Source organism: Mustela nivalis (genome assembly GCF_964662115.1).
Source record: "Mustela nivalis genome assembly, chromosome: 5".
Taxonomy (NCBI): Eukaryota; Metazoa; Chordata; class Mammalia; order Carnivora; family Mustelidae; genus Mustela; species Mustela nivalis.
Window position 1 is genome coordinate 119,767,478 of NC_139024.1, and position 13,421 is coordinate 119,780,898.

The 13,421-nt window shown below is 40.9% G+C and overlaps 3 protein-coding genes and 1 pseudogene across 4 annotated transcripts in view; 1 reads left to right on the plus strand and 3 right to left on the minus strand.

Annotated features, from left to right (window-relative positions):
- The window catches only part of LOC309865787 (endogenous retrovirus group K member 7 Env polyprotein-like), a 1,143,634-nt gene that overhangs the window by 1,033,302 nt on the left and 96,911 nt on the right, over positions 1-13,421 (minus strand). The gene's annotated exons all lie outside the window — the stretch shown is intronic.
- LOC309865789 (butyrophilin subfamily 3 member A3-like) overlaps positions 1-13,421 on the minus strand; it is a 488,935-nt gene that overhangs the window by 159,944 nt on the left and 315,570 nt on the right. The gene's annotated exons all lie outside the window — the stretch shown is intronic.
- LOC309865779 (butyrophilin-like protein 1) overlaps positions 1-13,421 on the plus strand; it is a 507,893-nt gene that overhangs the window by 49,975 nt on the left and 444,497 nt on the right. The window lies entirely within an intron of this gene.
- Positions 10,668-13,421, minus strand: part of LOC309865157 (CREB-regulated transcription coactivator 2 pseudogene) — a 296,465-nt pseudogene continuing 293,711 nt past the window's right edge. Inside the window, exon 2 of the transcript in view lies at positions 10,668-10,908. The product of the transcript in view is annotated as a CREB-regulated transcription coactivator 2 pseudogene (transcript). The remainder of the gene's footprint in view (positions 10,909-13,421) is intronic.

The following is a 13,421-nucleotide window of genomic DNA, read 5'->3' on the forward strand; positions in this document are numbered from 1 at the left end:
TGTTCTTTTTTATTTTTAATTTATTTATTTTTTCAGCATAACAGTATTCATTGTTTTTACACCACACCCAGTGCTCCATGCAATCCGTGCCCTCTCTAGTAACCACCACCCGGTTCCCCCGACCTCCAACCCCCGCCCCTTCAAAACCCTCAGGTGAGATTCATCCTTGGGCTACAAGGATGGTTCAGCATTTGAAAATCAATCAATGTGATAGAAAAAAGTAATATGAGGACCACGTGTCAAGATGGTGGAGAAGTAGCAAGCTGAGACTGCTTCAGCTAGCCGGAGATCAGCTAGATAGCTTATCTAAAGATTGCAAACACCTGAAAATCCATCGGCAGATCCAAGAGAAGAAGAACAGCAATTCTGGAAACAGAAAAACAACCACTTTCTGAAAGGTGTTTTCTTTTTTAAAAAATTCTTTTCTTTTCTTTTCTTTTTGCTTTTTTTTCCTTTTTTCATTTTCTTTTTATCCCCTTTCTCCCCCCTCACGATTTTGGATCTCTTCTAATTTAGTTAAAGCATATTTTCCTGGGGTTGTTGCCACCCTTTTAGTATTTTACTTGCCCCTTCATTTACTCTTATCTGGACAAAATGACAAGACGTAAAAATTCAACACAAAAAAAAGAACAAGAGGCAGTACCTAAGGCTAGGGACCTAATCAATACAGACATCGGTAACATGTCAGATCTAGAGTTCAGAATGACAATTCTCAAGGTTCTAGCCGGGCTCGAAAAAGGCATGGAAGATATTAGAGAAACCCTCTCGAGAGATATAAAAGCCCTTTCTGGAGAAATAAAAGAACTAAAATCTAACCAAGTTGAAATCAAAAAAGCCATTAATGAGGTGCAATCAAAAATGGAGGCTCTAACTGCTAGGATAAATGAGGCAGAAGAAAGAATTAGTGATATAGAAGACCAAATGACAGAGAATAAAGAAGCTGAGCAAAAGAGGGACAAACAGCTACTGGACCAAGAGGGGAGAATTCGAGAGATAAGTGACACCATAAGACGAAACAACATAGGAATAATTGGGATTCCAGAAGAAGAAGAAAGAGAGAGGGGAGCGGAAGGTATACTGGAGAGAATTATTGGGGAGAATTTCCCCAATATGGCAAAGGGAATGAGCATCAAAATTCAGGAGGTTCAGAGAACGCCCCTCAAAATCAATAAGAAAAGGCCCACACCCCGTCACCTAATAGTAAAATTTACAAGTCTCAGTGACAAAGAGAAAATCCTGAAAGCAGCCCGGGAAAAGAAGTCTGTAACATATAATGGTAAAAATATTAGATTGGCAGCTGACTTATCCACAGAGACCTGGCAGGCCAGAAAGAGCTGGCATGATATTTTCAGAGCACTAAACGAGAAAAACATGCAGCCAAGAATACTATATCCAGCTAGGCTATCATTGAAAATAGAAGGAGAGATTAAAAGCTTCCAGGACAAACAACAACTGAAAGAATTTGCAAATACCAAACCAGCTCTACAGGAAATATTGAAAGGGGTCCTCTAAGCAAAGAGAGAGCCTACAAGTGGTAGATCAGAAAGGAACAGAGACCATATACAGTAACAGTCACCTTACAGGCAATACAATGGCACTAAATTCATATCTCTCAATAGTTACCCTGAATGTGAATGGGCTAAATGCCCCTGTCAAAAGACACAGGGTATCAGAATGGATAAAAAAACAAAACCCATCTATATGTTGCCTCCAAGAAACTCATTTTAAGCCTGAAGACACCTCCAGATTTAAAGTGAGGGGGTGGAAAAGAATTTACCATGCTAATGGACATCAGAAGAAAGCAGGAGTGGCAATCCTTATATCAGATCAATTAGATTTTAAGCCAAAAACTATAATAAGAGATGAGGAAGGACACTATATCATACTCAAAGGGTCTGTCCAACAAGAAGATTTAACAATTTTAAATATCTATGCCCCCAACGTGTGAGCAGCCAACTATATAAACCAATTAATAACAAAATCAAAGAAACACATCAACAATAATACAATAATAGTAGGGGACTTTAACACTCCCCTCACTGAAACGGACAGATCATCCAAGCAAAAGATCAGCAAGGAAATAAAGGCCTTAAATGACACACCGGACCAGATGGACATCACAGATATATTCAGAATATTTCATCCCAAAGCAACAGAATACACATTCTTCTCTAGTGCACATGGAACATTCTCCAGAATCGATCACACCCTCGGTCCTAAGTCAGGACTCAACCAGTATCAAAAGATTGGGATCATTCCCTGCATATTTTCAGACCACAATGCTCTAAAGCTAGAACTCAACCACAAAAGGAAGTTTGGAAAGAACCCAAATACATGGAGACTAAACAGTATTCTTCTAAAGAATGAATGGGTCAACCGGGAAATTAAAGAAGAATTGAAAAAAATCATGGAAACAAATGATAATGAAAATACAACGGTTCAAAATCTGTGGGACACAACAAAGGCAGTCCTGAGAGGAAAATATATAGCAGTACAAGCCTTTCTCAAGAAACAAGAAAGGTCTCAGGTACACAACCTAACCCTACACCTAAAGGAGCTGGAGAAAGAACAAGAAAGAAACCCTAAGCCCAGCAGGAGAAGAGAAATCATAAAGATCAGAGCAGAAATCAATGAAATAGAAACCAAAAAAACAATAGAACAAATCAATGAAACTAGGAGCTGGTTCTTTGAAAGAATTAATAAAATTGATAAACCCCTGGCCCGACTTATCAAAAAGAAAAGAGAAAGGACCCAAATAAATAAAATTATGAATGAAAGAGGAGAGATCACAACTAACACCAAAGAAATACAAACTATTATAAGAACATACTATGAGCAACTCTACGGCAATAAATTTGACAATCTGGAAGAAATGGATGCATTCCTAGAAACATATAAACTACCACAACTGAACCAGGAAGAAATAGAAGGCCTGAACAGACCCATAACCAGTAAGGAGATTGAAACAGTCATTAAAAATCTCCAAACAAACAAAAGCCCAGGGCCAGACGGCTTCCCGGGGGAATTCTACCAAACATTTAAAGAAGAACTAATTCCTATTCTCCTGAAACTGTTCCAAAAAATAGAAATGGAAGGAAAACTTCCAAACTCATTTTATGAGGCCAGCATCACCTTGATCCCAAAACCAGACAAGGATCCCACCAAAAAAGAGAGCTATAGACCGATATCCTTGATGAACACAGATGCGAAAATACTCAACAAAATACTAGCCAATAGGATTCAACAGTACATCAAAAGGATTATTCACCACGACCAAGTGGGATTTATTCCAGGGCTGCAAGGTTGGTTCAACATCCGCAAATCAGTCAATGTGATACAACACATCAATAAAAGAAAGAACAAGAACCATATGATACTCTCCATAGATGCTGAAAAAGCATTTGACAAAGTACAGCATCCCTTCCTGATCAAAACTCTTCAAAGTGTAGGGATAGAGGGCACATACCTCAATATCATCAAAGCCATCTATGAAAAACCCACCGCAAATATCATTCTCAATGGAGAAAAACTGAAAGCTTTTCCGCTAAGGTCAGGAACACGGCAGGGATGTCCATTATCACCACTGCTATTCAACATAGTACTAGAGGTCCTAGCCTCAGCAATCAGACAACAAAAGGAAATTAAAGGCATCCAAATCGGCAAAGAAGAAGTCAAATTATCACTCTTCGCAGATGATATGATACTATATGTGGAAAACCCAAAAGACTCCACTCCAAAACTGCTAGAACTTATACAGGAATTCAGTAAAGTGTCAGGATATAAAATCAATGCACAGAAATCAGTTGCATTTCTCTACACCAACAGCAAGACAGAAGAAAGAGATATTAAGGAGTCAATCCCATTTACAATTGCACCCAAAACCATAAGATACCTAGGAATAAACCTAACCAAAGAGACACAGAATCTATACTCAGAAAACTATAAAGTACTCATGAAAGAAATTGAGGAAGACACAAAGAAATGGAAAAATGTTCCATGCTCCTGGATTGGAAGAATAAATATTGTGAAAATGTCTATGCTACCTAAAGCAATCTACACATTTAATGCAATTCCTATCAAAGTACCATCCATCTTTTTCAAAGAAATGGAACAAATAATTCTAAAATATATATGGAACCAGAAAAGACCTCGAATAGCCAAAGGGATATTGAAAAAGAAAGCCAACGTTGGTGGCATCACAATTCCGGACTTCAAGCTCTATTACAAAGCTGTCGTCATCAAGACAGCATGGTACTGGCACAAAAACAGACACATAGATCAATGGAACAGAATAGAGAGCCCAGAAATAGACCCTCAACTCTATGGTCAACTAATCTTCGACAAAGCAGGAAAGAATGTCCAATGGAAAAAAGACAGCCTCTTCAATAAATGGTGCTGGGAAAATTGGACAGCCACATGCAGAAAAATGAAATTGGACCATTTCCTTACACCACACACAAAAATAGACTCAAAATGGATGAAGGACCTCAATGTGCAAAAGGAATCCATCAAAATCCTTGAGGAGAACACGGGCAGCAACCTCTTCGACCTCTGCTGCAGCAACATCTTCCTAGGAACAACGCAAAAGGCAAGGGAAGCAAGGGAAAAAATGAACTATTGGGATTTCATCAAGATCAAAAGCTTTGCACAGCAAAGGAAACAGTTAACAAAATCAAAAGACAACTGACAGAATGGGAGAAGATATTTGCAAACGACATATCAGATAAAGGACTAGTGTACAGAATCTATAAAGAACTTAGCAAACTCAACACCCAAAGAACAAATAATCCAATCAAGAAATGGGCAGAGGACATGAACAGACATTTCTGCAAAGAAGACATCCAGATGGCCAACAGACACATGAAAAAGTGCTCCATATCACTCAGCATCAGGGAAATACAAATCAAAACCACAATGCGATATCACCTCACACCAGTCAGAATGGCTAAAATCAACAAGTCAGGAAATGACAGATGCTGGCGAGGATGTGGAGAAAGGGGAACCCTCCTACACTGTTGGTGGGAATGCAAGCTGGTGCAGCCACTCTGGAAAACAGCATGGAGGTTCCTCAAAATGTTGAAAATAGAACTGCCCTATGACCCAGCAATTGCACTATTGGGTATTTACCCTAAAGATACAAATGTAGTGATCCAAAGGGGCACATGCACCCAAATGCTTATAGCAGCAATGTCCACAATAGCCAAACTATGGAAAGAACCTAGATGTCCATCAACAGATGAATGGATCAAGAAGATGTGGTATATATACACAATGGAATACTATGCAGCCATCAAAAGAAATGAAATCTTGCCATTTGCAACAACATGGATGGAACTAGAGCGTATCATGCTTAGCGAAATAAGTCAAGCAGAGAAAGACAACTATCATATGATCTCCCTGATATGAGGAAGTGGTGATGCAACATGAAGGCTTAAGTGGGTAGGAGAAGAATAAATGAAACAAGATGGGATTGGGAGGGAGACAAACCATAAGTGACTCTTAATCTCACAAAACAAACTGAGGGTTGCTGGGGGGAGGGGGTCTGGGAGAAGGGGGTGGGATTATGGACATTGGGGAGGGTATGTGCTTTGGTGAGTGCTGTGAAGTGTGTAAACCTGGTGAATCACAGACCTGTACCCCTGGGGATAAAAATATATGTTTATAAAAAATCAAAAATTAAAAAAAAAAAAGAAAAGAAAAAAGTAATATGATAAAAGAAAAAAACTACATGGTACTCTCAATTGATGCAGAAAAATCATTTGACAAAATCCAGCATCCATTCCTGATTAAAACACTTCAAAGTATAGGGATAGAGGGAACATTCCTGAACTTCATCAAATCTATCAATGAAAGACCCACAACAAATAGCCTCAATGGGAAAAAGCTTGCAGCCTTCCTGTTGAGATCAGGAACACGACAATGATGCCCACCCTCACCACTCTTGTTCAACATAGTATTAGAAGTCCTAACGACAGCAATTAGAAAACAAAGAGAAATAAAAGGTGTCCAAATTCGCAATTTTGAAGTCAAACTCTCTCTCTTCACAGATGACATGATTCTTTATATGGAAAACCCAAAAGACCACCACAAACTACTAGAATTCATACAACAATTCAGCAACGTGGCAGGATACAAAGTCAATGTACAGGAATCAGTGGTTTTCTTATACACTAACAATGAAAATACGGAAAGGGAAATTAGAGAATTGATTCCTTTTACTATAGCACCAAGAACCATAAGATACCTGGGAATAAACCTAACCAAAGAGGTAAAGAACACTCATGAAAGAAATTGAAGAAGACACAAAAAGATGGAAGACCATGCCATGCTCTTGTATTGGAAGAATAAACATTGTTAAAATGTCTATACTGCCTATAGCAATCTATATTTTTAATGCCATTCCGATCAAAATTCCACCGGTATTTTTTAAAGAGCTGGAGCAAATAATCCTAAAATTTGTATGGAATCAGAAGACACCCCAAATAGCTAAGGAAATGTTGAAAAAAAAATAAAACTGGGGGCACCATGTTACCTGATTTCAAGCTTTACTACAAAGCTATAGTAAAAGACATCATGGTCCTGGCATGAAAATAGACACATAGCCCAGATATGGACCATCAACTCTATGGTCAAATAATCTTCGACAAAGCAGGAAAAAATATATAGTGGAAAAAAGACAGTCTCTTCAATAAATGGTGCTGGGGGACACTTGAGTGGCTCAGTGGGTTAAGCCTCTGCTTTCAGCTCAGGTCATGATCTCAGGGTCCTGGGGCCAAACCCCACATTGAGCTCTCTACTCAGCGAGGAGCCTGGTAACCTCCTCTCTCTCTCTGCCTGCCTCTCTGCCTACTTGTAATCTCTGTCAAATAAATAAAATCTTTTTAAAAAATGGTGCTGGGAAAACTGGACAGCTAAATGTAGAAGAATGAAACTCAACAATTCTTACACCTTACACAAAATAAACTCAAAATGGATAAAAGACCTCAATGTGAGACAGGAATCCATCAGACTCCTAGAGGAGAACATAGGCAGTAATCTCTTCGATATCAGCCACAGCAACTTCTTTCAAGATATGTCTCCAAAGGCAAAGGAAACAAAAATAAAAATGACCTTTTGGGACTTCATAAAGATCAAAAGCTTCTGTTTAGCAAAGGAAACAGTCAACAAAACAAAGAGGCAACCCACGGTTGGGAGAAGATATTTGCAAATGACAATACAGACAAAAAGTTGATATCCAGGATCTATAAAGAACTCCTCAAACTCAACACACACAAAACAGACAATCATATCAAAAAATGGGCAGAAGATAGGAACAGACACTTCTCCAATGAAGACATACAAATGGTATCAGACACATGAAAAAATGTTCATCATTACTAGCTTTCAGGGAGACTCAAATTAAAACCTCTTTGAGATATCACCTTACACCAGTTAGAATGGCCAAAATTAACAAAACAGGAAACAACTTGTGTTGGAGGGTATGTGGAGAAAGGGGAACCCTCTTACACTGTTGGTGGGAATGCAAGTTGGTGCAGCCTCTTTGGAGAACAGTGTGGAGATTCCTCAAGAAATTAAAAATAGAACTTCCCTATGACCCTACCATTGCACTCCTGGGTATTTACCCCAAAGATACAGATGCAGTGAAAAGAAGGGCCATCTATACCCCAATGTTTATAGCAGCAATGGCCACAGTCACCAAACTGTGGAAAGAACCAAGCTGCCATTCTATGGACGAATGGAAAAGGAAGATGTGGTCCATATATACTATGGAGTATTATGCCTCCATCAGAAAGGATGAATACCCAACTTTTGTAGCAAAATAGACGGGACTGGAAGAGATTATGCTGAGTGAAATAAGTCAAGCAGAGAGAGTCAATTATCATATGGTTTCACTTATTTGTGGAGCATAACAAATAGCATGGAGGACAAGGGGAGTTAGAAAGGAGAAGGGAGTTGGGGGAAATTGGAAGGATAGGTGAACCATGAGAGACTGTGGACTCTGAAAAACAATCTGAAGGGTTTGAAGTGGCAGGAGGGTGGGTGGTTGGGAGAACCAGGTGGTGTGTATTAGCGAGGGCATGGAATGCATGGAGCCCTGGGTGTGGTGCAAAAATAATGAATACTGTTATGCTGAAAATAAATAAAAAAATAAATTAAAAAGTAAAATGACAGGATATAAAATCATTGCACAGAAGTCAGTAGCATTTATACACACTAACAATGAGAAATAAGAAAGATAAATCAAGGAATCAATCCATTTACAGTTGCACCAAAACCCAAAGATCATAAGTTACCTAAGAAGTAGCCTAACCAATGTGGTAAATAATCTGTGCTCTAAAAATGATAGAACTCTCATGAAAGAAATTGAGACTGACACTAGGAAATGGAAAAACATTCCATGTTCATGGATTGGAAGAACAAATATTGGTTTTTACTTTTTCTTTTTTTAAATCTTTTTTAAAAACTTTATTTACTTAATTATCAGAAAGAGAGAGAGAGAGCACAAAAGAAGGGGGGAGTGGCAGGCAGAGGAAGAAGGAGGCTCCCCACTGAGGAAGGAGCCTGATGCAGAATTCAGTCCTAGGACCCTGGTATCATGACCTGAGCCAAAGGCAGATGCTTAACTGACTGAGGCACCCAGGCATCACAGAACAAATATTGTTGATATGTCTATCCTACCCAAAGAAATCTACACATTATATGGATTCCTTGTCAAAAATACCATCATCATTTTTCACAGCACTGGAACAAATAATCCTAAAATTTGCATGGAACCAGAAAAGAATCTGAATAGCCAAAGGAATGCTGAAAGAGAAAACCAAAGCTGGTGACATCCATCACAACTCCATACTTCAAGCTGTATTGCAAAGGTGTCATCATCCAGACAGCATGGTATTGGCACAAAAACAGACACATAGAACAATGGAACAGAATAGAGAACCCAGAAATGAACCCTCAACTCTATGGCCAACTAAATGAGAAAGCAGGAAGGAATATCCAATGGAAAAAAGATAGTCTCTTCAATAAATGGTGCAGGAAAAATTGAACAACCACATCTGGAAGAATGAAACTGGATCATTTTCTCACACCATACACAAAAATAAACTCAAAATGGATTAAAATGCCAAATGTAAGACAGTATTCCATAAAAATCCCAGAGGAGAAAACAGGCAGGATCCTTTCGAACCTCAGCCATAGCAACAACTTTCTAGAAACATCTTCAAAGGCAAGGGAATCAAAAGCAAAAATAAACTATTGAGACTTCATCAAGACAAAAAGTTTTTGCACAGCAAAAGAAAAGGTTGAGAAAATTAAAAGACAGTGTACAGAGTGGGAGAACATATTTGCAAATGGGAGAAGATATCTGCGAATGTCTTATCAGATATAAAGCCAGTATCCAAAATCCATAAAAAAATATCAAACTCAACACCCTAAAAACAAAAAAATCCAGTCTAGAAGTGGGTCAGACATTTCTCCAAAGAAGACGTACAAATGGCCAATAGACATGTGAAAAATTGCTCCACATCCCTTGGCATCGGGGAAATGCAAATCAAAACCACAATGAGACATCACCTCTCACCAGCAAGAATGGCTACAATTAACATCTCAGGAAACAAAAGATGTTGGTGAGGATGCAGAGAAAGGGGAAACCTTTTACACTGTTGATGGCGATATGAATTAGTACAGCCATTCTGGAGAACAGCATGGAGGTTCCACAAAAAGTTAAAAATATAGCTATTCCATGACCCAGAAGTTGTACTCCTAGGTATTTCTCCAAAGGATACAAGCATAGTTATTTGAAAGGGCCATGTACCCCAATGTTTATAGCATTGATGTCCACAATAACCAAACTATGGAAAGAGCCCTGATGTCCATCAACAGATGAATGGATAAAGAAGAGGTGGTTATAGATAAAAGAATAGAATATTACTCAGCCATGAGAAGAATGAAATCTTGCCATTTGCAATGATGTGGATGGAACTAGAGGGTTTATGCTAAGTGAAGTAAGTCAGAGAAAAACAACATATGATTTCAATCATATGTGTAATTTAAGAATCAAAACCTATGAACATAGGGGAAGGAAGGAAAAAAAAAGACAAAATCAGAGAAGGAGACAAACCATAAGGGACTCTTAACTATAAGAAACAAACAGTGTTTCTGGATGCAAGGTGTGCGGGGATATGGGGTAAGTGGATGTTGGACATTAAGGAGGGCACTTGATGTAATGAGCACTGGGTGTCACTTGCAACTGATGAGTCACTAAACTCTACCTATGAAACTAATAATACACTTCCTGTGTATTAACTGATTTTATATAAGAAATAAAACTATTGTTCTTACTAAAAATAAATAGATATTAAATGTTTGTTAGAATTTACTAGTGAAGCCATTTGAAAATAAGGTTTTATGTTTGTTTATTACTAAAGCAAATCTTGAATTACAAGTTACAAGTGCATTAGGCCCTCCCTTGAGCTCCCCAGACCCAACCCTTGTGTGGAATTTAGTGGTCACCTGGACAAACCCCTGGCTTTTTCTCATGTTAGAAAGAGGATCTGGAGGCAGAGTGTCCAGGGGAAAGGGAGAAAAGGGACAGTGATGGGGCCAAGGTCCAAGAAGTATGATGCTGAGAAAAACCCTCACTACAGCTACTCACTTCAGAATGAATCCTACACAGCAGGGTCATAGAGCAGGGCACAAGGTTAGCTCAGCATGTGAAGCCCATCCAGGCCCAGTTGTTCCATGCCCAGCTCCTCCTCCAGCCCCAACCCAGCCACAGCCAGGCTGTCGACACCTCACATCAGGCAATCTAGCCGACTCTGCCACAATCTCTTTAGAGAAACCTAGGGAGGACTCTCCCGGGAAGATTATGTTGGGTCCTGAGCCATGGCAGGAGCAGTGGGACAAGTTCTGGTGGTTGAAAGCATGGGAGTCCTGGAGGCATTCACTACTCCCTCACCCCATAAAAATCCAGGCCCTTCTGAAAACATGGGAGATCCTGCACAAGGCTAGTTGCTGGGCTCTCCCTGCTGAACTGCTCCATCTGCTGGGACCAAGTTGTGCATGCCAGGAAGAGTTTGAGTCGGAGCAGCAGTCATCAAAGAGCATTCTAAGATTTTATTTATTTATCAGAGAGAGAGAGGGAGAGAGAGAAAGCACGGGCAGACAGAATGGCAGGCAGAGGCAGAGGAAGAAGCAGTCTCCCTGCTGAGCAAGGAGCCCAATGTGGGACTCGATCCCAGGATGCCGGGATCATGACCCGAGCCGAAGGCAGCTGCTTAACCAACTGAGCCACCCAGGCATCCCCAAAGAGCATTCTATATGGAAACAGCCCCCAGGCTGAAGTCACTCATTGGCCAGTGGTAAGATTGTTCCTTATACCCATGGAGCTGTGTGGGTAGTGCACCATAGTGACATGGCCTGCCCAGGGGCTGCTCACTAGAGAGATGCATTGAGCAAGCTTCAGAAGACAGCCCTAGCTGAGGTAGAAGCTTCAGGGTGGGTGGCTTGGGCAGGCAGAACCATACTCAGGGGCTGCATGGGTATAGAGGCAGCCATTGGTCAGTGGGTACTTTGCAGGTATCCAGGAAGCATCCTGAGTGAAAGAGGACAATTTAGGTGACATTGTTGGCAACAACTGTTTGGGCAGCTACTGTTGGGACTTTCTGGTGTCAGCTGGGCCCATGAGCAACCTGAGAGGGCTGAGGGGCACATGATGGTGGGGGGAGCTCCCAGTTGTAGAATCCAGATAAAGGAAGGAGCCCAGAATAGGAGATGAAGAAGGGGAGGAGGAATTGACAGAGGAGACAGCCAACACACTGAATGAGAAGGAGGAGTCAGACAGTGATCAGTAGTTGTAGGAGCCTGGACCTGTGGCTGGTCAAGGAAGCCTAGAGGTCAGGACTGCTGGCAAAGTGTTCCAGGATGAGTGGCTGATCAGGGAATAAAGTCATGGATCATCATAGCCCAAGCTCAGGCCCAGGTATTTAACAAAGAAGTCAAAAGGGAGGATGACTTCAGGACAGGGATGGGAGGTGAGCTCTGGGGTAAAGGTGGCCAATCTTTCTCAGATAACACATCATTATTTTGGGGCAACAACAGTTCATCCCACCACATTCTTACACATAGTCTTTGCAGTCCTCTACCCACCAGTTTGTGACCACAACTTACAGGAACTGGAGAAAACACACTCTCCCTGGTTGGTATTATGTGGTCAGGACCACCCATTTGTTTAATGAACCACATTTATTTCTATAAATAATATAATATATAAATTTCTATAGCTTCTTAAATAAAATTTCAGAGTGTCTGGCTTTTGGATTCCAGGTGCTAACAGAACTAGTTATATTAAAGACTAAAAAAGCAAGCAATGTGGTGGGTAGGTCAGCATTAGAATAAAGCCAAGATGCACCACAGACTCCAGGGACCACCATCACCCCCATATTCCCAAGCACAGGGCAGAAAACAGTGGCATAGATCAGGGAAAGCTCACAGAGCAGGGTCTGCCTCCCACCAGCTTCCACTTCTGCACCCAGGGAAGGGTCCAAATGCCTCTACATGACACAAGGAGAGGAGATATCTCTTGGCTTAATTAATATGGAAGACACAAGGCTATCTGGAAAGTCACTCACCAGCCAGGTAAATGGATTTCCTCCAGTCTGAAAGGCAACACAGGAAACAGTGAGCTGAGAACCAGAATGTCTCCTACAAAGGGGATGCAGAAAGTTCTGGAGAAAGAACAGAACTTACCAAGATCTGCTTGCAGATCATCTGAAAGAAAGTGAAAATTGGGCATGAATTCCCGTCACTACGAACAGCAAGGACTACACCTGGAAAACCCACCAAAATATTTCTCTGTATCCTATAAAAAGATCTAACTCCAGACCCCTGGAGACTCCACAGCTCCAACTGTCTTCCCTGAACCTACTTGGCCAGCTGCCCAGGCCAAGGGCCTTCCTGTCCACTTTTCCTCCATACAGCTTCCACATTCACAGGCTGTGGCCCTGCTTTGCCTTACCTTTGGCATTCAGCACATTTTCCTTTGTATTCTAGTCTTTTTCTTGTCCTAGTGCAGTTTCTCCTGTTCATGCATCTCCTGCCACTTTGTGGTATGTTCTCTCTTGGTGTGGTAGGTAGCCCCAAGGATTAAGAGCATCAGCATGTTCAGGCTCACCTTGAAAGCTGGCTTCTAAGGAGAGGCCCTATGAAAAAAGGCCTCTGTGCCCAGCCAGAGACCCTGTCAGGGACAGAGACCAGAACAGAGCAGGCAAGCACACCCAGGAACACTGGCCCCTCCCTCCCAAAAAGAGCACTGACTGGAAATGAAAAAAGCCATTGCCTTCCCCTAGCCTAGGAAGAGGTTGAAGACGCATCAGATCACATTGCCTGAAGAGTTGTTCCTCACCAGCAGAGCAGCCTCCACA